The sequence below is a fragment of the Gallinula chloropus genome, assembly GCF_964237585.1.
Source record: "Gallinula chloropus genome assembly, chromosome: 3".
NCBI classification, from domain to species: Eukaryota; Metazoa; Chordata; class Aves; order Gruiformes; family Rallidae; genus Gallinula; species Gallinula chloropus.
Window position 1 is genome coordinate 118,137,901 of NC_140087.1, and position 27,130 is coordinate 118,165,030.

Sequence of the window (27,130 nt, forward strand, 5' to 3'; positions counted from 1 at the left end):
TCCAGGTGACTTCATCTTTTAGGTTTCTCAGAAGAGATTCTTTCTTTTCTGGAAATTAATTACCTTTCTGCACCGATGAGATGCAGTTTAGATGAGTGATGTAGACTAGATGTTTAATCTTTAGATGATTAACTTTCCGTGACAAAAGATGTCAGTGAGGATTCAGGCTTGCCATTAGGTCACTATTCCATTTTCCTAACTGTCAGACACACACCTGGCCTTTCCCAAGGTGGAAGTGTAACATACCACTGAAGGAGCGAGCTACACACTCAGGACTATGAAACTTAAGGGACAACAGCCATGACCTCTCTGCTTTCCCTTTGCAGGCTGTCAAAGGCACCCACCTCATTTTGTTGACTACGATGTAGAGAATTAGGACACTCAGTGTTATGAGTGTAATATCCACTAGGTCCAACTGCTTCCACCTAAGGATAGATGGATAGGAAGATAAGTTTGACTGCTACGAGTATTAGGAAAATAATAATAATAATCTTTGTACAAGACAGAGACTTTCTGGTTGAGTTTCCTTGGGGTTTTGCTGTGCCTTATTAAGAACAAGATCGCAACATACAGTGTGCAAAATGCCTTATCTGTACCAGAGTAATGTGGACATCACAAAATCATTCTGATATAAACTGTGCTACACTGAGAAATCGTATACTCCAGAGGAATACATGTACGTGCATATATATCCTCTCTATCTAAGTATATAGGTAGAAGGAAATGTGTATACATGAACGTACAGACACACAGCTATGTGCATTATCCACACATATAGTTGTCTAGTATCTTTTGCAGTTGGAAAAGAACAGGTTTGCCTTCAGGTATTTCAAGTTAATGATATGAAGCACCTCAGCTACACTATAACTGTTAAGCTGAATTTTGTTTTGCATTTTGATTATAAATTAGAAGAACGGTACATTAACTCTGTTTTGAGGATAAGATTAAAAAAAGGCCCTGTTTATTAAGCTGTTACTGTGGTGATATTTGCAGCATACATTACATTTATAATTGACTTATTAAAACTTATACACTGCAAATTATAGTGATAGTACCCACAGGCTACAGAATCATCAAAATATATAATGGCAATTTAAGAAGGTTTGTATCCACAAATGGGAATTTTTATCTGGTGTTCTCTTGTTTTAATGTTTTACTCACAGCTTTTGCAATATTCAAATATGTAGCTGAAATGCTACAAAGAGCTAGTGAAAGGGGTGCTGGGAGGAAGCACAACACAAAGAGATTAAGAAGAATGTATTAGGTGATGATACAAAAAAGAGCCGATGTACAGCAACATAAGAAAATATTTCAGGTGGCCTTTACTTCAAAGGTGGGGTAGTCAACTGCATCATCATCTTCTACTCTAGGCTATGGATAATATAGACTAATCCCTCACACTCTGTCTTCATGAAAGTGTGTCTCTATCTTGCTATCTACGTTAGTAGAACAGTGGAGATTAATGCAATAAAGATTGCAACAAATTCAGAAATAAAGGCCATAAAAATAGCTGACCTCCTAATGACTTCTACTGAGCTCCTAATAACTGCCATAAATTGTTTTTATTCTCCTAACATGTAGGTTCCAACAAAAGAGTGAACAAGGAGTGAGGTGATAAACCCAAATTTGTCCAAGCTTCAACTTGGGTTCCTTTGGACATGTATAGGGGCAACCCAACAACACGGACACTGCACAAAGGTGGCCAGAAGATTGGAGACAGGACTGAGGAATTACCAGGCAAACAGAGTGAGAGAAAACACAGCCTCAAATTTGGGTTGTCATATCACCCAAAAGTACAACCATGGGACTTCATCCATTGTGTCATACATGACTCTGCAACCATTGCCTTCCTCTAGCTTGTCCCCAGCAGCTCATCCACAGAGTAATTATTTAACAGATTTGTTGATCTGGATATACTGTCTCATCTTCCAGCAACCAGCACATGAGGTTTAAATTTAGATCTTGTTTGTGGAAATCATTGACAGAGATTAAAACATGAGACACAAAATGGCTAATGCTCTGAAAAAAAGCTTGAATAATTGTAGAAAGACAGTCCATTTTTCTATAATAGGAATTTCGTGCTCTAAGATACTAAAAACCACACACACAGCTGGCAGAAACAATACCAGGATCTAAACTGAGACTCACATCCTTCTGGAGAGGTAGCCAAATGTCTGTTAGGAAACCTTAATACATTGTTAAGGCAAATGAATCCTCCCTATAGACTACAGATACCAGGTTTCCATTGGCTATAAAGGGAGAGTAGACATTGTGTTCAAATGTGGGCACCTACATTACTACACTGTAGAAATCAACATTTTTCTGCCTTGATATGGAGCTGAATCCCACTATATCAGGGTAAGCAATCAACACTTAGTTAGTAAAAGGTGGATAAAATGAGTTGTATGCTACAGACCGCATCTAGAATCACAGAACTGAGTCAGGAACTGAGCTGATTCCCACTCTCATGACACCGCTACAAATCTGTTCACCTCTCTCATAACAGCTCTGGCACTGAGGTTTAAAATCCATAGCATATTCAGCAACCAGCTACAAATGCACCTGACACAGGTGCATTTAGAGTGAGGCTTTCAAAGCTGTCTTAAGAAAGCTTGTCATGAAACTCCACATTCCTGGGTCTCACTCCCCCTCTACATTTTGAAAACTCTTTTTTCTTCCCCAACTCAGAAAATAATCAGAAAGAATACCAGAAAAGTTTCAGTAAGTTTCTTCCACTGTAGGGTTTTGTGCAAGGCCTATTAGAAACGTATCACCCTCTGAAACTTGACAGAGATATGACAAGGCTTAGGTATTCTGGGTCTCTCAGAGCCAATAACGCATTCTGAAATTATGTGACATTCACTTCAGTGAGATGTTTACTGAATGTCACAGAATGTGGCAAGTCAAGTAACAAAATGCTGAGATAGATATGGATCAAACACATCAGTAAATACATTTTAGTTTGGTTGAAGGATGGTTAACAGTTCGCTCCCTATCTCGCTTCTGAATAAAAAGAAAACAGAAAAACAGCAAAACCTTTAACCATAAGGAAAATCAATAAAATAAACTGGAATAAACCTGTCAAATATATGCATGAGAAAATAAGCTACTTCTGCAGACCAGTGCATGCAACTCCATCCAGCAGTCACTGCTGGGATCCTCACTTCCGTTGCACTAAAGAAAACAAAGGCTCCAGGCTTTGTTCCTTGCCCACTTCCTTAGGGCACTGAAATTCAGTTTTCCTCGTGCTGGAAAGATGTGAGAGAGTTGCAAAGTCTATTGTCTTTACTTGTTAATACTGCAAGACATGTCTTTGGTCTCCAGGGCAGTGTGTGTGCTTGCCTAGTTCACTGCAACACCGTGTTAACACAATTTAGGTGAAGACTGGCTGAGGCCTTGCACCTATTAAATAATGATTACGGAAATCCTGATTGCAGCAATACCTATCATAGCACATTGAGAGCCTGAGCCCATAGCTGCATCTAGTTTCTAGTCTGCAGCATACTTTCTCAGTGGTCATTGTGAGGTTTCTGTTTGTGCTGCATCAAGAAAACATTTTCAAGCAGGGATATCCAAGTAGGCAACCATCCAACAGCAAATAAAGCTAAAAAAGCTTCTTAACTGTTAACAGTGCCTGGACCAGAATGAATGACAACCCAAAAGTTCCTTTTTCCTTCCATTGCAAAGAAAATGTGCCACATTTGGAGTACAGAAGAGCTCTAATAATAAAGACCAATTCTTCTATATCATTCACATTAAAATTGTACTTGCTGTAAGTAAAGTTTGAGCCCAACACAAACTTCAATGATCTTCCAACAAAATGTCCTCTTTCAGGTTATTTGTATTTATATTTACTTAAAAAGGTCATCATCACAGTGTCTGAGGTGAAGCCAACATGTGAACCCTTCACTGAGGGCTTCACTAAGGGCAAATCATGCCAATTCTGTGGCATTCTGTGATGGGGTTACAGTGTTGGTGGATAAGAGAAGAGTGATAGATGTCATCTACCAGGACTTGTGCAAAGCATTTGATACTGTCCCACACCACAGTCTTGTCTCCAAATTGGAGAGACATGGATTTGACAGTTGGACCACTTGGTCAGTCACACCGAGTTGTGGTCAAAGGCTGAATGTTGAAATGGATAGGACTGACAAATGGTGTTCTGCAGGGGTTGGTGTTGGAATCAACACTGTTTAACACCTTTGTTGGAGACATGGAGAGTGGGATGGAGTACCCTCTCAATAAACTTGCAGGTGACATTTCGATTAGAGATAAGGAAAAAATTCTTCCCTGTGAGGGTGAGGAGGCCCTGGTGAAGGGTGCCCAGAGAAGCTGTGGCTGCCCCTGGATCCCTGGCAGGGTTCAAGGCCAGGTTGAATGGGGCTTTGGGTACCCTGGGCTAGTGGAGGGTGTCCCTGCCCATGGCAGGGGATCGAAACAAGATGGGCCTTGAGGTCCCTCCCAACACAAACCAGCCTGTGAACCTGTCATTCTTCCAAAAATGAGGAGCTAAGTCATCATGGCAGTGTCCTTGAGGGACCCTGCAAACAACTTGGGTTTAGGATGCTTCATTAATACTTATGAAGATGCACATCCCCTATTGTTCAGCTTCCTCCCCTTGTTATATTCCATACTTAAGACCTTGGTCTAATGAAAGTAAAGTAAATGAAGCAGGGTTCTTACTAACAGTGTGGGAATGTAAAGTAACCTCTTTCTGTCCCCCCAGATGCAGAACTACTATTATTCATAGCATATTCATCAGCTTCATAAAATAAGTTCAGAACTGATATATGCACATGGTCTAATCAAATGATGTATAGAGAGAAAACTGATGAGTGAGGTTTGGTTGTATATACATTAAGCAGGGGAACATGATGAATATTAGCTGTTCAGCAACGAACTACATGAAGGATGTACAAAGTTCTGCCTAAAGGACTACAATGTTAGCACATTGTGTGTGTTGTGATACCTCAGAGGAAACAGCTTATCTCTGAGAAGGAAGTGAGAATGAGTAAGAGGGAGAAAGAACAGGAGAGCTCTTGAAGTCTGCAGAACCAGCTCTGTGGCTTTGTTAGCAGGACAAAAGATAAAGCTCACCAAAAGGACCTGTAATGAAGAAGAGTAAATAAGTATCCATCAAATATCTTTGAAGCCCAGCAAGAGATTGCAGTGTGCATGTGGGAGTGGGTGATAATGGGTTCTCATAATGGAAAAACTGTCCATTTCTTGGAACCCCTATCAATATGCCTATATGTCCTGTATAAAAGCTGTGTCACTGACCTGGTGCACACGTTTGGAGGAACATTCCCTGTGCGTCCAGCACTGCAATAAGGAATACCTGCTTCATAGTCACCAAGGCTAGTGAGTTGTGATTTCAGCTTTTCAAGGCATCAGTAGGATCTGAGTGCTTCTGTTCCTATTCACAGTCAGCTAAACTGCAAGTCCAGTTCATCTCACCAGGAGTGCAAGTACAAGTAATATTAAGCATTATTCTGTCTTGGTACAACCCTGCCCTGCAGACCATGGCTGAATTTTTCACCTACAGAAGATCTCATGGTTGTAAGTTCATTATTTATACCAAGGTAATGAACACCATTAGATTTCAAACTTACAGAACAACTGCTTTCTGAGTCTCTCGATTTCCTTCTTTATTATGTGTAAGACCTAGTCTCTGACCCTTGGCAGACTGAGAGGGAGAGGCATCCAGCATAAAGTTCTGTCCTGGTGTATAAGGTTCTAAACTCATTAGTAGACTCTATTTTTGACTAACCACGCTATGAAAACTCTACTGCTCTCTGCAGTTGTGGCTGCATGAAAAATTGATGACATCCAGGCATGTTCCACTGGCATTTATATTTATTATCTACCAAAAAAATATGTGTGTACCAGGGGTTATTTAACTTTAAATGGCAACTCTTTTGCCACTGAATTTGTAGTAGACTACTTGAATGCAGCAGAGTTAGTCATAAGTAATTTGTTTATCGTTATCTTGGAGGCATGAGGGAGGAAAAGCATGAAAACTTGCCTTGAATAACTTTAATGATTTCAAATGTTGCCTAATTTCTTTTTTTTCTGTTGCCATTTATATCTGAGTTACACTATTCAGCACATATCAAATGCTGATCTTTACTAATTTAAATGGTTAGTTGTGGATGATTTTGTCTTCCTAATCTGTTTATTTAAAAAAAATATTATCACAGTTAAAAAAAATAACCACAACATTCAAAACAAGCCACAAATCAAGGAAACATGAAAATATTTGCAATTTCATTAGTTCCTGGTGGGATCTTTGTTAAGGACAGGTTTGGACAGGGTAAGTGAGAAGAAAAAAAATACTAAAAAAATAGAAGTCCAAAAGGCATCAAATGTTTTTTAATTGAGATTGGAAGCATTCCAAGTTTGACTTTCAAAAAAGGCTTTGATTTACAGTAGTTCATGTTGGGCTCATGTTGTGCCTGCCAAAAATCCAAAGTAGATCAGAGCTTTTTTTGAAATAAACACAAGCCTAATCTGATGTAGGTATTTCAAAACTCCCACTGCTTTAGTTGTAACATCATCTGTTACTGAATGATTTATAAATCATCCCTCTACAGGCAAATTTCTACAAGGCTGAGGGTGATATATTTTAACTTTGGGACGCAAGGACATGTTTAAATTCCATATTACAATTGATGGAGACCATCCACTGTTTTTAAAAGTATTAGTGAAATGGATTATACCTGGTTTCCTGTAGAGAAAAACGTAACCTGGAGTACAAGGGTATGATGGAGTGTTGCTTCTTTGGTTTTCCACTGAGTAGAGAGGAGACAAAAGGGCAGAATTGCTAACAAACATTTTATTCTGCTTGATTTTCAACTGTATGTTAATTCAGCCCCTTTTTAAAAGAAGGGAATAAAAACAACTTACCCACTTTTGCTTGTTTGGTTTTTTTTTCAGAAAAAAAAGGCATGTTCACAACCTGGATTTGTTTATAACAAAGTAGCTTCATGTTGGTGGGGTAGGATTTATCTTGGCACAGTTTAAGTATCTAAAAGCAACACATTTCTTCTCATTTACTTCTGGGTAGATTCCCTCTGGAGTTGTTCCTAAGAGACTCTCTACTCTCTATCTCACAGAAGGCAGTTCAACCCATCTTGATGCTGGCAAGAGTATTTACCCTCAGGAAATACCTATATCTCTTCATTGATTAAAGACAAATCCCAGGTGACTTCAAACAGTGGTATTTCTGGGGCAATTTTTAAAGTAGAAAATTAAATACAATTTGTTGCATGTGGGGACAACTTTGCAAAGTGCTCACCTTTTAAGTGGCAAATCTGATGTAGAGGATGGAACAGGGGATATCCTGAAGTGGTGGTGAGGCTGGTGAGTGTTGCCCAGTCTAGCACTTGGTCAATGCTAGAAGCTGTGGACACAGAATCATGGAATGTCTTTGGTTGGAGGGGTCCTTTAAAGGTCATCTAGTTCAAACCACCCACAGTAAGCAGGGACATCTTCACTAGATCAGGTCACTCAGAGCCCCATCAAGCCTGACCTTGAATCTCTCCAGGGATGGGGCCTCCACCACTGTTCTGGGCAACCTGTTCAAGTGATCTACCACCCTCAGACTGAAGAAATTTTTCCTAATATCCAACCAATCAACTTTGTAGCCCTTCACTGGACTCTTTCCAGGAGATCCCTTTCTTTTTTATACCAGGGAGCCCAGAACTGGACACAATACTCCAGGTGGAGGTGGGTTTTTTTCAGTACCTTCTTTAATTATAATGTGAATATTGTATACTGCCTGACCAGGGCAGAGTAGAGGGGGAGGATCACCTCTTTTGACCTGCTGGCCACACTCCTCTTGATGCACCCCAGGATCCCATTGTCACTCTCAGCCCCCGGGGCACAGTCCTGGCTCATGGCCAACCTGTCGCCCACCATGACCCCCAAGTCCTTCTCTGCAGATATTGCTAAAAAAAGAATCTTGTTTCACACTTTGCATTTCAGTGCTTTAGCTGTTCCTTTATGTCTATGTCTCTGTTTTCAGTAAAATACTTCTTTTAGCAAGCCAGTTTAGACAGACTGAAGACAGCAGATGCCTTCTGCCTGGAAAGAGTTAACCAGCCATCCCCAAACAGCAAGTTGTATCCGATAATCAAATTTTGAGCTCCCTGGCATTAGTTTGTATGAAGTGGCAGGGATGCTAGGTTCTATTTTCATATGTTAATCTGATTAAATGGTGCAGTTTATTTTATATCTTAAGGGAGAGGTGCTGATGTTATCTCAACTTGAGATGCATCCTCACTTGCCTGTACGGATCAGTATTCTGCTGATCAGGGTGATGTTACTGGATGTGGCAATTTATAATCAGAAATGGCAGCCTGGAGATTTTCTAAAAGCTTTGGCCTTTTTCAGAATACTGTGGAATTTCATTAATTATTATTATTTTGACTATGAAAAGAGGATTTGCCCAAGGGCAGTTTTGAGGCTCCTTAAAGATTATTTTCCTCCACGGAAGGTTGCCAAGATTTCAAATTTCTCTGTCAAGAGACTTGGCTTGTTTGGTGGGAGGTGGCTGGAATGAGCATGAACATTTACAGCTTCGAGAAGGAGACCTCAAACATTGCTTATTCTCTTTGAGGACGTTTTATCTCCCTGGAGCAGGGGCAGCTGTCACAAATAGTAGCCCACCAAACATCCCTGACCAAGGCTGCTTCTGCCACTGCCTTTGTACTGCACGGAGAAAGAGCAGGGAGCACCATTCCCTAAAGAAGGTATATTCAGCTCACAACAGGGTGAGTCCTAGAAAGGTGGGATCCTTTCTAATCTGACGTACACCAGAGTCCCTCCTGCAGTGCATCCTCAGAGAGATGTAGAAAAGGGAAGATTTCATATGAATGCTGCAATCTGAAGCTGGCACTCACAGACTCTCGGAATCAGAGAATGGTTGAGTTTGGCAGGGACCCCTGGAGATTACAAGTCATCTGACTGTCCTGCTCAAGCAGGAACAGTAGAGCTGTTTGCATGGGACCGTGTCCAGTCAGCTTTTGATCATCTCCAAGAATGGAGACTCAACAATCACAGGATTGTAGAATTGAAAGGGTTGGAAGGGACGTCAAGAGATCATCGAGTCCAACCTCCCAATGCAAACTGCCTTATAAAAACTGACATTATAATTAAAGAAGGTACCAATAAATAAATAAATAAACAAATAGATAAATAAATAAATAAAGCAGGAATAATCTTGTGCAACGAGAGGAAACCAAGTAAGAAACAGTATTACAATATTTTATAAAAACCTGAAAATTATCATAATCTTTTTAAAAGTTAGAGAGAATTCTCCTCTCCAATAGATTTTTTCCCAACCAAAGACATCCTTACAGAGCAACTCTCTTTTATCCTCTTTCCACCACACACACACAGAGCAAACAGGACCATGACCCTTTTATATTTTAGGCCCTTCAATCAATTCCCAACTGATCACCAAAACTGGAAATAAAAAAGCCTATCCCAGGGCTGCAAGTGACTCATCTGTCTAAAGCAGACAAGTCCTTGTGATGAGTCACTTTCTTTTGATGCAAGTTTAAAAGTAGTTAATTAAAAGGTGATGAAACATCCACGTCCATTGCTCCAGAAGAACTCTGTACACTGCTGGAATCAATGCTCCACACCAAAGAGCTGCAAATCAAATGAGATGCAGACTCCACTCCAGGTACTCAGCACCATAATAAAGGATGGATAAGGACAGAAACAGCTCTGAGTGTTGTGATGGGGAAAACCTGACAAAGAGGGATTACCAAACTAATCCAAAATCACTCATCTATGCATGAAAATGCCCATTTATTTTTCCTCTGTAACACACATATTTTGTGTTAAAGCTGTGAGAGAAAATGGCTTTTTCTTTTATTCCTGGAAAGAACAGACTAAAGCAGGGAAATGACAGCCAAGGAAAAGATGTACTTTTCTAACATATACAAATGGAATATCCAAAAAGGGCTCTTTTCCTGAAAGCTTCAGATCTACAAGTTAGCATCCCTGTTAAGCCAAGTTTGCATGCCAGGCTATAAGTTTTGGACACCCTATTTGCTTTCATCCACAGCTCTTTGCTGTGGATTCATGAGGAGGTCCAAGGTCAGAGGTGCTCACAAAGTAGAGGGATAGCTGATGGCTGCCTCCCCATGAGCTAGCAGGCACTACATGGCTTTACAAGAAATTCATGTCTGGAGTACCTAGAAAGGACACCAAGGGGTAAACATGGCCTTTAAAAGGAATTAAAAGTCTTTATCATCTGTACTTAATCACTTCTTCAGCTATCACTGGTCAGAAAGTCTGTACCCTGAAGGGACAGTCTGCTCCCATCTTATTCTTTATTTTTTGTTTCCACATTTTTTCTTTCTCCTCCAATTTTCCCCTTCTCTCTCTATGATTTCTCTAGTCTTCCATTTGTGTTTCTCTCCCAGGAGCAGCTCCTAACTCATAGACTAACCAGAATCTCTCCACTGAAATGATCACCAGTGAAGAGATTCAGGGTATATGTAGAAACTTGAACACTTCTGCTAAATATGGTTTGATTTTGGTTTTGTTTGACTTCAGAGTGAAACAAGAAGGGAAATATGGCAGAGAAGAAAGCAATGTAGAGCTGCTAATATGTTTATTGTGGAAGAAAAAGCCAGCAAAAATTCAAGGGCCTGCCTAATATATTATGGCATGTATGGTGCTACATAAAGACAATGTGCCTTGCAATTGGGACCATTGCTCAACAGATAATGCAGTAAGACTGTATCTCTAGCAGTAAATAACATCTGGGTGGTTATCCAACTATCATAATGCTACTCTGTTCACACTATTTAGTTCTCTCACCCCCACATCAGGGGGGCACACGTGGGCAGGTCCTGGATTGAGGTCCATCTAAGATTCAGTAACATTTTCATGGAGGTATATAGGTATAATTCCAGACATTTGTGCCCACCTTTTAACACAGCTGAATCTTAGATGACCAAGTATTTTAGTGGATTTGGCATTCAGACTCTTTATATTTCATTGTCTTCCAGTTTTCTCCATTTCTGAGACATCTTACAGACCAGCTGACCCAAAGGGGCAAAAATGAGGAAAAGCTGCTGTTTGTGGTTGTTCCCTGGAAAAAATATTGAAGTGGCATTTGAGCTATGACTAATTTATTTAGTATTCAGAATTTAGTGAATTCTTTTGTCACATCACCCGTCATAAATAAAAGGAAAAAAATAGAAACCTGTTTGATGCCTCAGGCATGTTTTAGTTTGGTGTTCAGGTCAGTTCATTTCAATGCTTAATTCTTAATGGTTCATTTAACATAACTGTTTAGACTAGAAAATTATTTCATATAAAACTTGGGGTTTGGGGTCAGTTGCTGCCACCTCAAAACATTTTGAGTCTCAAATGACAGACTAAACATCAGTTAGAAAAGGTGGCCTTGTTGTTTGGGCACTTGACTGGGACTCAGCAGACTCAAGCTGAATTTCAATCTCTGCTACTGATTCTTTATGTGACCTTGGGTAAAACATCTAGGCTGCATATGCAAAGCTTTTTGAGTACAAATAGTTTTGCTCATAGAGTCTCTCACACAGTTTTCATGTTTGCCACTCGGTAACCCTCCTGTGGAAGAAGGAAATTATAACTTTCTACTACTTAAAGAAATAAGCCCCAGCAGTGTATCAAGTATAAGGTAACCAAACTCCTGCATTGTCAGAGGCCACAGGAACTTCTGCTGAAAAATTGTTTTCTGATAGACCACATGTTTTTAAACCAAAGACAGGGTTCAGGTGCAAGATAGCTATTACCTTTAAACCATAAATAAGAAACAAATCTTCCAATGGTGGTGTTCCATTTCTAATTTCTCCCTAATCTTTGCCCTTTTTTTTTCTTTCTTGCAGAAATAAAACTGTAAGAAAGCAAGCATGCATAGACAGAACATTTCCAAGCCTTCCAATAATCCTTCCTTTCTATTTTTCCTTCATCCCAGCTGGGTCAACGTCCTCTGCTGAGGTGTTCAGCTCTGGGGCCCCCAGTATAAGAAGGACACAGATCTGCAATGAGTCCAGAGGAGGTCATGAAGATGATCAGAGGGCTGGAGAACCTCTCCTGTGTAGATAGGCTGAGTTGGGCTTGCTCATCCCGGAGAAGAGAAGGGAGAACTTGTAGTAGCCTTCTAGTACCTAAAGGGGCTACAAGAAAGCTGGAGATGGACTGGTTGTAAGGGTAGGGAGTAATAGGACAAGGGAAAATGGGTTTAAACTAGAAAATGGGGTATTTAGATTAGATATTAGGAAGAAATCCTTCCCTGAGGCCCTGGCACAAGTTGCCCAGAGAAACTATGGCTGTCCCTGGCAGGGTTCAAGGCCAGGTTGGATGGGGCTTTGGGCACTCTGGGCTGGTAGAGGGTGTCCCTCCCCATGGTAGGGGGTTGGAACTAGATGGGCTTTGAGGTCACTCCTAACCCAAACCAGTCTGGGATTCTGTGTTCACAATGTCTTTCTCTGCTGCCTTTTGTCCACACTCCCCTATAGCTTTCTCAGTTCCCAAAGAGCCATACTGCAGAGATTGTGTCTGTTAGCAATTAGCTGTCTCTTTACAGGAGGGATACGATCTAACTTTTCCTCAAGTTTAGCCCAATTAGTCATTAACAATTTACTGCATAAAGATTTCTTTCATATCATGAAGTGTCAACTATTTCACTGAACTCTGAGTGGCTTTCTCTACAACTTTCATACTTTTTACCAAAACAAAGACAAGCATGTAGAGCACTATTACACTCATAGTGTCTGCAAATAACTGAAGTAAACAATATGTTAAAACCCAACTTAAAAGAGGATAATTTATCAATGGAAAATTGTATTTCTGCTGGTAATTATTCTCTGCTCTTCAAACTAAGAGCAGAGGCCTGCTTTTGAATAAGGATAGGAGTATATAAATCATTGCTACTGAGAATATCATGAAGTTAGAATTGCACCCATGAAGTTAGATTTTACCCTTACAGCAGCAGGTTTCACACAGCTGTGGCCTACACTCACCTTTGATGTGGCTCACCTTGTCAAACTCAAACGTTTAAAATCATTAGAAACAATAGCTTTTCACAGAATCACAGGGTCATCTAGGTTGGAGAAGACTCTTAAGATCAGTGAGTCCAACCACAAACTCAACACTGCCAAGTCCACCACTAAACCACGACCCTAAGCACGATGTTCATATGCATATCCCTCAAAACCTTTTACCTAGCTTAGTGACTGTCATTGATTTAAAAGATAGAAGAAGAAAAGGTGAGACTGTGTATACTGTGTTACTCTATAAAACCACTCCCAAATATTCATAAAACTCCTGTGAAATACTGGAATATTTAATAAAAAAGTGATGTGACCCTGCAGCTGGAGGAGATGCATAATATTAATTAGAGAGGGCTTGGAATCCATGTTTTATTCTCCTCCCTCAGAAAACAGTAGTTTTACCTATTTGCCCACATTTTTCCTCTCTGTAAAATGGAGATAATACCACTGTTTTGACTCAGAATTGTCAGATGAGGGCAAGTCTTGATTTTGCAAGAAAGATTTCTGGTTTCATTTATGAGACCTGAGTTCTACTTGTTTCTAATTCAACCACCTACATGACAATAGTTTATTAATCCTTCCATATTTCTTTTCCCTGTCAGTTTTGCCTATTTTACCCAAGTAGATTATGCATTTTTGAGGGCAGGTCTTTCCTTTCACAACATATTTGTGCAAGACTTAATAAAATGAGATTTGTTAGATGACTACTGCTATCCCTGGTGTTTGTACATCTGAGAAGTGAATGAAGTTACTTTATTATACACAAACAGGCTGATTTCATTGCCATAAGTTGGTATTATTGAGTTGTAGAGGCTTGGTATTTTTGAGTTGTGAGGCTGCTCAGAAATACCAAGTGCAAAGCTCCTTGTTGATGCAGTGAGATGGCTCAAGTTAGCTCCCAAATTTGAAAATTAAGCATTTACATTTAAGCATAAAATGTAAAAAAACATATTTTGAGCAGACTTATTAGGCACTCTCAGCTTTGGAGATTGAGCCTTGTCTGGCTTTAGTAATTTCAGAGTAAGCAGACAGTGCTTCCAGACACAATCTCAGCCTGCTCTTCACCAGAACATCATTGTGCCTGTTGGTTCCTTCTGAGACTGCAGCATCCTCCCCCTGCCAAGTACTGTGTGCTGATGACACAGGAGTTGGTAGTTGGCAAATCACCTGACAAAAGAGTACGATGGCATTTTAGCATCAAGGCTTCCCACAGGAGACATTATACCTTCAAGGGGGAGAGGCAGAAGGGGAATGGGGGGAGCAAGGGCAAGGAGGATGGATGCGTAGTGGCAAGGCACCCAGGATGTCACTTACAGTCAGTTGGCTGCAGTCGTCAGGGTTTGCTTCCATTAAGCTTTGTGTCAGTTCAGAAACTTTACACATGAGGCTGTGTGAAGCGTTCTGCCATCCTGACTGCCCGGGGCTAGCCCACAATACCTATCTTGTCACTGGTTTTCCAGAAAACCTCTCTGAGAATTAGTTGCATATGTTGGCCCAACTAACCAGAGGAGGAGAGGTTTTGTCTGTTGTTTGTTAGCTGGGGACTGGATGATGATGATGATGATGATTGCTGCTGATGTTGTTATTATTGTTGCTATTGTTATTTTGTTTGGGCATATATTTTTCATAAATATATATATATTTATTTTTTCAAGGGTTGGGTCTTGGTGTGGGGTTTTAAGAGAGGGGAAGGATCACCATAAAATACTGCAGAACATAACTGAATATTTAGTATCACAAGAAGAAAAGAAGGATGGTAATGAGGTGACTTCTCATATCGGGAAGAAAAGTCTCCTCTGTGGACTTTTAACGAAGATTGTAAAAGTGCTTGTGAGAATGTGATGGGAGTTGTTCCAAGTCTGCATTTCATCCACCTTAAAAACGTAGACATTACTATCAAGAGCAACTCCGATAATTTCAGCTTGCATCTAAAGGGGAAGACACTAATTGCCAGGCTACTGTCTGGTATGGAGCCAAGGAACTGAGGAGCTGTAACTAGTTTTTAAAAAGCTGTATACCATTGCAGAATCTGATCAATCAAATTGGCTTTATAATGACCAAAATTTAGAATTTTATCTCTAGGAGACTATAAGGTTGCTTTTTAACTGGTTCTCTCTTATTTTCTTCCTAGTGTCACGTTAGAAAGGAATGTACTTTTAGTAGTTAGAAAGGAAACAAGGCTACTTGTTTCTATGTTGCGATTAGGGAATAGTGATTGGGATAGACTCTTCTAGAAAGTCTCCTTGCTGTGAAAAATCTGCTCAGACTCTTTGCAGAAATAGGGACTGTGAAGTCTCAGCATCAAGACCTGTGCTCATGCTCAGCACCAACCATCTCCCACACCCGTTTCTATTTTCCTTCTTATTTGCTAATTAAAAAAACCCCAACCAACCAAACAAAAAAACCCAAAATGTGGAAAAGATAGGAAGGTGTAAGGATCATCTGGCTCAGAGACCCAACAAAAGATGTTTTGGCAATGCTTAGCCCATCAGGCGACTCATGGGGGGTTGTGAAGCGACTCGGCCTTGGATTGCCTTGAGGCCCCATCTCCCCAGGGACAGCTCATGGGGAGCTGTGTAGGCAGCTCAGGCTTCAGTTGTCCTGTAAACCCAGACTAAACAAGGCAGAGTTGTCATTTAAGGAACCGAAACCTGGGTTGGGCCTTGAATTCCTTCAACAAACACTGAGCACCCATCAGGCCGCTATTCAGCTGCCTGGCAGTAAGATAAAGACAAGCCAATGGGTCCCCATTTGGCTTCAGTGGGCCCAGACAATGCACAGAGATGCAACAGATAGGCCGTGAGATGAGGGGAACACCGCTAATGACAGACATGGAAGGTGGCACTGTCCAGTCACAGCACAGTCCTGCCCACTGTCACCTACATCAGGCATAAAAGTGAATAACCCCCCCCGGATTTGGACAGAGAGGGGGGAGCCGCTTCTCCAGCCCTGCGAGGAGACCCTTCCCCGTGCCAGGATGCCGGCTGAGGGACCGTGCCGAGAGCCCTGACCCGGAGAGACGGGTGAGTGAAGGTTGGATGCGCTTTAAGTCTGTAGTCCCGGGTGATTGACTCACACACGTGTAGTGCTCAGTGCGCGGGTGACCGTGGGTCCCATGGTCGCTGCGGTTGTGACGCTGAACCTTGTGACGTCACTGTTGCGGGCGTAACACCGCATCTCGTGACTGCGGTGCTGGCAGTAGCGCATTTTGTGACTCTCTCGTGGTTGTGCTCAGTGCAGCCGCACTTCTAACCCGCCACAGCGCATTTCTCCCGTGTGCCCATGAAACCTGCAGCAGGAACGGGCTGAACCTGCACGTGGGTTTTAAATAAATTATTCTTAGTTTTTGTTTTTCAAACCCAGTCACAGAATGCAGGAAAATATATGCACATAGAATCATGGAATCATCAAATCACATGGGCTGAAGGGACCTCAAAACCCCAGCTAGTTCCAAGCCCCTGCCATGGGCAGAGACACCCTCCACTAGCCCAGGGTGCCAAAAGCCCCACATTTAGAACATAAACTTGGGACCCAGAAGTGCTGGATTTGTGTTCATAAGCTGGCCCAGAAAAGAGCAATTGCATGTATGCATAATAAAAAAAAGGTATTTATCTCTCCATGGATCACAGGAATTTAAGTATTTGCCTGAGCTCTTTGCAGAAGGGGAGTCTGACACTAGCTCACCCCATGCCTTTAAATAAATATGTCTCTGATCTACCCTTCTTCATTTTCCTTGGCTGATAATAACCAGTTAATATTTATGGATCATGCTGAAAACAATTTTTACTCTGATTATAAACCTTAGGGTGCAAACTTTTTCTCCATCTCTGATCTCTGCCTTACATCTCACCAGTCAGGCTGCTTGTGTTTAACAAGTGAATAATGAGGGTGGAAAAAACCAAAGTGTAACCTTTTTTTTTATTTTGTTTAATGTCATGATTTCACAAGCCAATTTCTTGCTCCTAGGAAACATTTCCATTGCTCTTCTCAGCAAAGCAAACATGTTTTAATTTTTTTAAATTTTATTTTGAGTTGCTCTTTTAGGCTTCATATCCCAGGCCTCTTTATTTTCTCTTCCTCAGGCTTCTTTTTTTTTTTTGTTGAGTTGCAAAAAAGAAAAAGGGCAGGAAGGAAAAAGAGAGAAAAATGAAAGCTGAAAATTTGCCAGCCAAATGTTTTCAAAGCGTAACATTTATACACTGAACAGAACTTCCTTTCTTTTTCAAGTCTTTGCCTAGCTTCTTTAAACTTCCAGGTAGTGTAATTGCTCAGAAGCCAGCACCTTTACTGGGTTTGTTTAGCCCCTGAGTATAGACAGCCATCTGGGGACACTAATGTATATGCCTGGTGAGAAAATGGTCCTTCTACTAATGCTACTGCACTCAGGGGTGGGCAGTGAGGAAGAGGAGACCCAGCAGTGCTCTGATATGAAGCTGGCTCCATGCCCCACCTGCTTCCCTCTCTCTTTCCCAATCACTAAAGAAAGCACTGAGGAACTGCAATAAATTTCGGGGCAGTACCTTTATTACCTTCACTGTGACTCAGGCCTGTGGTGTTTCTTTCTTCATGTTAGGGGCAGCCCTTCCTCTAGGTTTGCACAATGAATAATAGAGTGGGTGTCTCCGGGTGGTACTCCTCTGACCTCGTGGTCTTTAAGGTTATAGTTATACTAGCAAATAAAGTGAACTAGGGACCGGTCTCTTGGGTCCTGCTTGGAAGGTTTGGCTCACACAACCAAACTCTCAGCGTCTGAAATAGGTCAGCTGCCTCCAGCCTGCCTTTAGGGAATGGTCCGTACTCTGTGCTAACCCTGGCCTGTGACCTGCCTGTGCTGATAACCTCATGGTGCAGACCATCAGATGGGAAGCCTCTGCCCTCTCCTTGTTTATACAATAAAACATAGCCTAAGAGTCTACTGATCATTGTCTCCATGGTGAAGGAGGAGAGCAGACAACTCCAACGTGGGGTTCAATTCCTCCTGTTTTTAGATTGGTGTTTTAGGATGGGACTGTCTGAAGCAAAATAGCCTGTTCCTCTCCTGTCAGCAGTTTATTGCTAGGCTTCCTCTCTAATATGAGCTTCTGCTTCCTCTCTGTAATCGGTGCAGAAAAATAGGGGAAAACTCTCCCAAGCTCAATTGAAGCAATCTTAAGACAAAAATATTGGGTTACATGGCTTAAGTTAGTTCATGGAAGTTATTTTCCCTAGAAAAGAGGGGGATCCTCAGTGCTGAATTTTCAAACAAGTGAAGTTAGGAAGATGGATCTCACCTGATAAGAGCTACTTTAATATCATTGCTGAAAAAAATGGACTATTCAGTCATGAGCCAGGACTTCTACAGACACAGAAATTATCACAAGGAGACATCCACCCAGTGTCTTCTAGCTCTCTACAATTATCAGTGAGAAAGAGGCACTCCTAGGGTATGTTTATCACCCTGCAGAAGATATTTGAGACAGGTGAGATGAGTTAGTCCCTTGAAGTTCTTTTTTTCCCTTTTTTAAAAAATAAATAGTCAAGAAGGCCCTGTGTGACTGAATCACCTCTACTCAAACACAAGTCTTTACTTTTTAGATGCCTGATATTGTGTGAAATTAATCTTGCCCAGAAAGCCTGTCCTGTGCCAAGGTGTTGACTATAGCATCCCAAATTTTTGTAAGCAGGTAGTGCTTGTGTACAAACTACACAGAATATGTGTATAATCAGAACAAGAAAGACTTTCTCCAGCTCATTTGATTGAAAAGATCAAACATTTACAAATATCTCACCCTGTTTTGAACTGCAAATCCTGGGGAATGGCTGAACTTTAGAGAAGACCATGAATCAGTATGCGAATAACTCTGTTATTCTCTACTTACCTTTGGGATCGTGCCATTGCATGTCTAAATGAAAGATCATTTCTTTTGAGGAAAGTGTCAAGCTGCACTGTAATTTTCTGATATAAACCATTCCAGGGAAATTCTAAAATAGGGGATAAACCCAGGTGGGCTCGTGTTTCTTTATGTCTCGAATCCACGCTGCATCTGAGAGAAGGAGAATGGAGACATGCAGACAAAGTCTAGATGTACAATAAATGGAGATCAGCTGTGAAAAGATCAGACATGAACTCTACCTGTCACAGGCTGAGAGATATGTCAAAAGTACAAATACATATGTGAACCATGGTATGCTGGTTGACATTATAAATGTTGATGAAAGAATTCAAGGAGAATCCTCTTATATTTCTGTCTTTATCTCCCACTGAGAGACTAAATGTTTTCCTTGCTCTGTGCTCCTAGCACAGATCAAATATGTGTGTCCAACTGTTGTCAATTATTGCTAAAGCACATCCACATCTAGAAACTAGCAACTTTCCTAAGTACATTTCCTCATTGTTGTGGTCAAGGGGAAACAAAAGCCTCCAGTCCCAGCACATGTTTGGTGGGAACATGTGAGCAGAAGGCTCTCACTGGTAGGATCTCTAGATTAGAAGCCAGCTGAGAGATAAAGTTCTGGAGATTTTTAGAAGGGTCTTATTTAGATATTTCAGCCTCCACTAAAACTTCAATGTATCATCACTTTTACTTTGATAGGAAAGTGCTTTTTTAACAAGCATGTTCAAACCCTAGCATAGAGAAATCATAGAATCATCCAATATACTGAGTTGGAAGGGACCCAGAAGGATCATTGAGTCCCAACTCCTGGTGACAAAACTCCCTTGGGTTTATACTGTGTTTAATCAGATCGGTCAAAATGATAAATATTTGAGCATTTGGAAAAAGTTCACACTTTTTTCATTCCATGTGAGAGATCCAAGTAATTGTGCAGCTATAGATACTATTTGCTGATGATACAAAACTGGAAGGAGTGACTGACCCATCAGAATGCTGCGCTGCCATTCAGTGAGATCTTGACAGAGTAGAGAATTGGGTGAAGAGGCAAAAAGAAGAAAGTTCAACAAGGGCAAGTGTTGCGTCCTGTACCTGGTGAAGAATAACCCCAGGCACCAGTACAGGTTAGGAGTTAACCTACTGGGAAGCAGCTCTGTGGAGAAGGACACCTGGGAGTCCTGGTGCACAACAACCTCTATGAGGCAGCAATGTCCAAGAAGGTCAATGGTATCCTGGAGTGAATTAAGAAGAGCATGGCTAGCAGGTTGAGGAAGGTTGTTCTCCTTTTCTACTCTGTCCTGGTGAGGCCACATCTGGAGTACTGTGTCCAGTTCTGGGCTCTTCAATTCAAGAAAGACAAAGAACAACTGGAGAGAGTCCAGTGGAGGGCTGTAAAGACAATGAGGAACTGGTACATCTCTTGTATGAGTAAAGGCTGAGATCCCATCTCAGTCTTCTCTAGGGTAAACCTGGAGACCCATCTGTCTCCAGGTTTACCCTAGAGAAGACTGAGATGGGATCTCATAAATGCTTATCAATAACTAAAGGGTGAATGTCTAGAGGATGGGGACAGACTGTTTTAGTGACAAGATGAGGGGTGACAGGCACAAAGTGGAACACAGAAAGTTCTGTCTGAACATGAGAAAAAATTTCTGTGCACTGAGGGTGCCTGAGCAAAGGGGGAGGCTGCTCAGAGAGTTTGTTCAAGACCTGCCTGGACACAGGCCTGTGAAACGTGCTAGAGGTGATCATGCTTTAGCAGGGGAGTTAAACTGGATGCTCTCCATATTCCCCTTCCAACCTCAACCATTCTGTGAATCAGTGTATATAGTTACTCTGCCTATCTGGATCATATGTGATAAGAAACAAATTTCCACAGGTATGTCTATTAAGTCTGACAGAATGATCCATATTTTAAAATACTGCTTTTCTCCTTGAGGCTGCTCCTTGCTAAACACAGATCAGTGCCCATTTCTGAGGTAACCATAGTCCATTTTCAGGATTCCTCCACAAGCTTGGCCAAATGATAACTGAGCAAAGGATAATTAGAGGAGGGAAGTCAGGAGATGGTAAGCAGTGTGACAGCCTTTGGGGCCATACCTTACACCAAAATTTCTAATTTAAAAGGCTGCAGGGGAAGAGGGCAACATTTTTTTTTTTTAGAAGTCTCTTGGAAGACAAGCCATGATGAATCTCCAGGGGGTGACAGACAGAACATGCAACTCCTTCAAAACAAAACCCAAAACACAATGCTGCCTTATGGCAGGTTATGGGAGAGACTAATATTGCTCATTATTTTCTTTAAAAAACAAGGGTCATGAATGCTTTGCTAATTGCATTGAGAGCATTTGGGAAATATCATAACTATTCTGGTCCTTTGGGGAGGCAAACAGCAGAAGTGACCTCAATGGGTCTTGTTTTGAAGTACTTATTTGTCAGTAATTAGCTATCAGTAAAGCTGGAGTAAATATTAGGGGGAATCTTATGTTTTTCCAACAGGGTGGGTTGTTTTTTTTTTTTTTTAGTCTTCTATAAGAACAAGAAACCATTGAATTTTGGGGTTTTATGCTTTATATTTTCAAAATGTATGAAGAATGTTGTGACAGGGTCATCTTAGCCTTCTTTGTTAAATTAGAAGAGATTGATAAAATTACTATAGGTTATGAGTAAGTTTTGAAAAGCCCAGAAAGGCCTTAATTTTCCCCTTTTCATAGAACCATAGAATCATAGAATGGCCTGGGTTGGAAGGGACCCCAAGGATCACAGAATTCCATCTACACTGCCACATGCAGGGCCACCAACCTCTAAGTCTGGATTTACACAGGCTTGCCAGGGCTTTAATGGGAATTTGAAACCAAATTCCTATTTGTGCCTTAAAACTATCCCAATTGTAACAAAAAAAGATGATCACTGGAAATAAGATTGAGGGCTGGTGGACACCTATATTACTTCTTCATGTGCCACATCTATCACTTTTACTGGTTTCACGTGACATGAGTGTTATACTTTTGATAAAAGCATCATTATTGTATTCTTAATGAAAAGTCTATGTTTAAACATGTGGAAGAGTTTTGATTGGAAACATAAACACAGAGTTGTGCCTGGGCTAAGGCTGTTGTAATTAAGCACTGACTGTATTTCTCCTTCATTTAGGGCCTCTGAGCATTATTACAAGTGTTCAAGTGATTTTCTAGGGCAAAAAAAGAGGCGAATGAAGACCTATGATTTCTGGAGTCTGTTCTTGGCCTATCCAGAGGACACAGACCAAATTAATTCTCTGTGAAACGAAGGGAAGGCTACTGATCTCCTTGGTAAAACACTTTGCAATTTCTTGAGGATCAGCAGTAAACAAGAATATCATTACATTGCAAGGCAATGTGCTGAATTAACACATCCAAGTAGGAAAGCAGAGGCTCACTCATTGAAACTCTAAGTGCTCTTTAACTATTGGGAATAATTGCTATAACAAATAACTCCCCACTGTGTTCCCATTATCCACTCCTTTCATCAATGCTTGAGTTATGTAAGGTGGGGATTGCAAGCCATTTATCTCCTGAAGGGAGAGATCAGAAAGGTTTTAAGTTGTTGGAGGTGTCACTGAGGCTGTAGTAAAATAAGGGCTGAGGTTAGGAAAATCTACAGATGCAGTCAAGTTTCAGATTGCAGAGGTATTTTACTCTTCTTTCAGAAAAGCAGCTGGATACTGTATATTACACAAGCTCATGTACAAAGAAAAAGGTATGGAAATTAACTTTCTCTCTGGCTATGATAAACTACCAAGGGAAATTCATAGCGAATCTGTCTACTATAGTTAGAGCTGCGACAGAGCTATTACAGAAAAATAAATAGTGGCATTGGTCAAAAGAATGTCAAGATGCTTTCAAGTTGGCTAAACAGACACTTATATCCTCCAGGGTTTTAGTGCGCTCTGTCCCGTCCCTGCCAATCTGTTAAGCTACTGATGCTTCACTCTATGAGGTCAGGAGTGGTGATTTCTCACATAATACCAAATAGCCCAGAAAAGCCTGTAGCATTTGCATCAAAAATGCTTCTTAAAGAGGAAAAGGACTATGCACAGATGAGGTGAAAGGAGGCAGTGAGGAGGAACTCATAGAGGCTGGATGCAGAGGCGTTGAACTTTGTAATCTTTCCACTGCTGTAAAAGCTCAGCAAAAAACATGGCCCACTTGACAGAAGTGTTTTAGAGGCTCAGTGAGTGTGTTTTCTGGCAACATTGACTTTAATCATCAGCATTTCAAATGGGGTTTCTTGGAAAAAAAAAATCGTAAAATTAAATTAAACAGGAAGTACTGGAGAATCACCATTTGTTATGGTCTAAAATGTCCTGGTGTAAAACCACACTGTCATTCCCAGATTTTATACATTCCCAAGTTTGCCACTCTGAACCATTATCAACAGGGTTCAGCCATCCAGAGTTAAAAGCACAGGTCCCTAAAACTCAGTGAAATTGGAGTCACATAGCCAGCAGCCAAGGCTTCAGTGAAAAACTAGACAGGGTGAGCAAAAAAGATATGTCTGTCCTAAAGTGAAACTTGACCATCCATCCTGCCACATTGCCAGTATGCTTGCCAGCACAGCTTTGATCTGGATACCTCCTATACCTGAAACTATTCCAAAGGCTCTGTGTAAGACTTGGGACTGGTCAAAGTGTGTCCCAAAAGGTAGCTTAGCCATAGATGTCAGCATTGAAATAGCAGGGAAGTATTTTTGAGAGTAAGAGGATTTGATAGGATGGCAATAACCAGAACATGTCAGTGGACTTATCAGAGAAAAGTAGATATTGTTTTCTAGCAGATATGTGTCCCAGCAGCAAAACCTTCTCAGGCTTTCTGTTAAGGTCCCATCCAAGGCAGACCTAAGAAGCATCTCATGAAGGACAGATTCAGGAAGCATTTGATTCTGTTGTGCTAAGGTTTTTGGGAAGCAGTCAGAGATGAAGAAGTAAGAAAAGGTTCACCTAAGTAATCAACATTACAATTGAAAGGAATGACATGATAAATGAGAGGGGAAAAAGTTAATGATAATTCTTTGCTAAGAATGATATCCAGACCCTAAATTATTACTTTTTTGTACTAACTGTAGCTTACTCTGGCTGTATGTGTGGTAACCCTGTAAAGAACGAGTCTATGTGTAGTAGGTTAAACTGGTACAAAAGTAATGAGAAATTAGATTTCTTGTTTTGTTCCAGCAAATAATTTCTCTAAAACAAGCAACTATAGTCTTTGATACAGAACTTTTTGTGAATGAAGGCTGATTATATGAAGGTGTGTAGATGATGATAAAATTTTGAGGTAAATCACAAATCTGTTCAGGAAAAAAATACATTTTCTTTCAATTCCCCCCTTAAAGTCTATAGTTTGATAGTAAGACTCAAAGAAAGGTCCTGACCCGCGGTTGCCTGACAGCCTAGTGAATAAGATGTCTTCTGAAATACTCAATAAAATTCAGCCTGTATACAAAATAGGAAGTATATCTCTGGCCATGTAATTAGAGAGTAAATTAAAAATTATTTAAATATATTGGGTTTATTGGGGTTTTTTGGGGCAGGGGAAATTACTTGAATATGTATTTGCTTTCAAACATATTTCTGAAACAGAGGGAGTGATGATTTTTAAAGTAACTCCTTAGGATACTTATCAATACAGCGATATTTACCCTTTACAGGCAACACCTTTTTATCCTATCATCTATATGATTTTGCATCTTTACAGCAAACACAGACTCCTTTCATCTAAAGAGCCGTCACCTTGAAATACCAGATCAAAACAGAATCCACATGTTATCACGCAGAGTGTAATCCAAAATATACTCAAATTTAGAAGAATAATTTCTAATGAGTTCCTTGATTTTTACATCTCAACACTGGCCTACAAATCCCAAGTCAAGCTCTCTTTCTCCTTCCAGTCTTGAATCACAAAATGACAAGATCAGAGGATAATTCCATTTGGAAGGGGCATCAGAAGGTCTCTAGTCCAAGCAAGTGCTCAAAACAGGCTAGCCTTGGGGTCAGACCAGTTTACTCTGTGCAGCTGTGCTTTGAAAAGCCTCCAAGGATGGAGGCTGCATAACATCTCAGGGTGAGATGCTCCAATACCTTATTGTCATGGGAAAATTGTCTTTTGTAATACTGGTTGGAATCTCTCTTGTTTCCACTTAAACCCATTGTCTCTCATGCTCTCACCATGTACCAATGTGAAGACCCTAGCTACATCTTCTTAATAACCTTGCAGGTACTAGAGGATGATCTTGGGTCTTCCCAAACAACTATTTCTCTGTGCTGAACAATCTCACCACCTTCCTGCATCAAGCAAGTACTCCATTGCCTGAGTACCTTGGTGACTCTTCACTGAACATACTCTAGTTGATCAGTCCTTTATGTATTAGGACACAAAACTGGATGTAGTAGTCTAGATGTAGACTGAGAGCTAAGTAAAGGGAGACTGGGGTGATTTAACCTTGGCTGGATGCCCGGTGTCCACCAAACCACCAGTAGGACAAGGAGGAGAGAAATTCATGGATCTAGATAAAGGCAGTTTAATAAAGCAAAAGGCCACACATTGAAGCAAAGCAAAACCAAAGGTTTTATTGTCTACTTCCCATCAGCAGACCACTTCCAGCCACTTCACAATAAGTAGGGCTTCTATACACTTAGCAGTTGGCCCAAAAGACAAATGTCATAAATAATGAATGCCACGTCCCACCTCTTCATCCCTCTTTCTCTCAGCTTTTTATTGCTCAGCAGACATCATATAGCATGCAATATCCATTTGGTCAGTTTGGGTCAACTGTCCTTCAACTTCTCTTTCATCTCAGTTTCTCTAGAGCAGGAACTCAGTCTCCTTTTGAGGTATTTGATAGTAGTCAATTAAAAAGGAACTCTTGATCCTTATGTAGACCTTCAGGTCTTGTCACAATACATGTAGCAATAGTAGTAAATGACAGAAGTCATGATCTTAACTATCCACAGGGTGGGGGGTTTTTCATATTGATGGTTTGTATTGAGCCAAAGCATTTAGAATAAGAAACATACCTGGTGCACTTACAGACAACGATTTCTAAAGTCCCCAATCCAGCACAAACATCACTATTTGGGTTGTAAGTAGAGTATTTGACTCTAGATAATATCAAGTTGGTGGTAAGAAACGGTTCTGGCTGCCCAGGTTTGATGATAGACAGTTCAGCACATTGCTTAAATAGCTAGGAGCAATGCCAATTAAAGTGAAATTCTCCTGCTCTAACACTGCCTTACAAGCCTTGTAAACAGACTGGCAAATCAAGAAACAGATTTCACTGAAGTATTACGGTGTGCAGGTTTCAAAGAAACTTTGGAGGAAATTCTTTAAATCTTCATTAAAGAAATACATCTAGTATCACAAAGCACGAAAAACATATTTTTTAGGCAGCTGGTATAAAAGAAGGGCAGCCAGGGGAAGTCTTATATGTTCATATTAAAGTCCAGAGCAAGAAGGTTCAGGTTGCTGGTTCCATTACAGAAATATCCCTGGCTCTATCAAAAAAAGTCTGTTTCTAAAGGGAGCTCTTTATTCACCGTGTTGAGATGGAAACACGGATTTGATATCTATGAAAGGCCACCAGGGTTAGCAAGAAAACAGAGAGAGAAAAAGGGCAGAAGTAACCTTTACAAAGCACTTCTCCATCTGATGCTCTTGAGTAGACTTGGCTGAATAATCCTCCTCAGATATTATTCATCGATGTGAATGCTGGCATTTTTCCCCCTAATTTCTGCCAAATAATGATTTGTAAATAATACTTACTTGCAGGTAGCCTGCCAGTAATATTGCAAGTGTTGGCCAACAACATTGAAGTGCTTGCAAATTGATTATTTTTCCCTTCCCCCCCCTCCCTGCCCCTTGTTTCCTGCCAGATGCGACTATAAAAGAAATTCAAAGGGACAGAAGGAAAATGATATTTGGGTGTATTTTCTTGGAAACATTGTGAGGAGGCTGTAGCTCATGCAATGGGAGTAAGTGGTCTGAGGCTTAAGAAGCACATTAAAAGGCTAACAGCAGCAGAAGTGAAAGCTCTGGACATTATGTACACAGGCTCTGATGTCTCCCAGGAAGGCTGGGATCATTAGTCCTGGTTCACTGCCTTAGAGTTGGAGGTTCCTGATGAAAAGGACATAACACCAGGCTCAAGCTGAGACTAATGGGAAACAATACG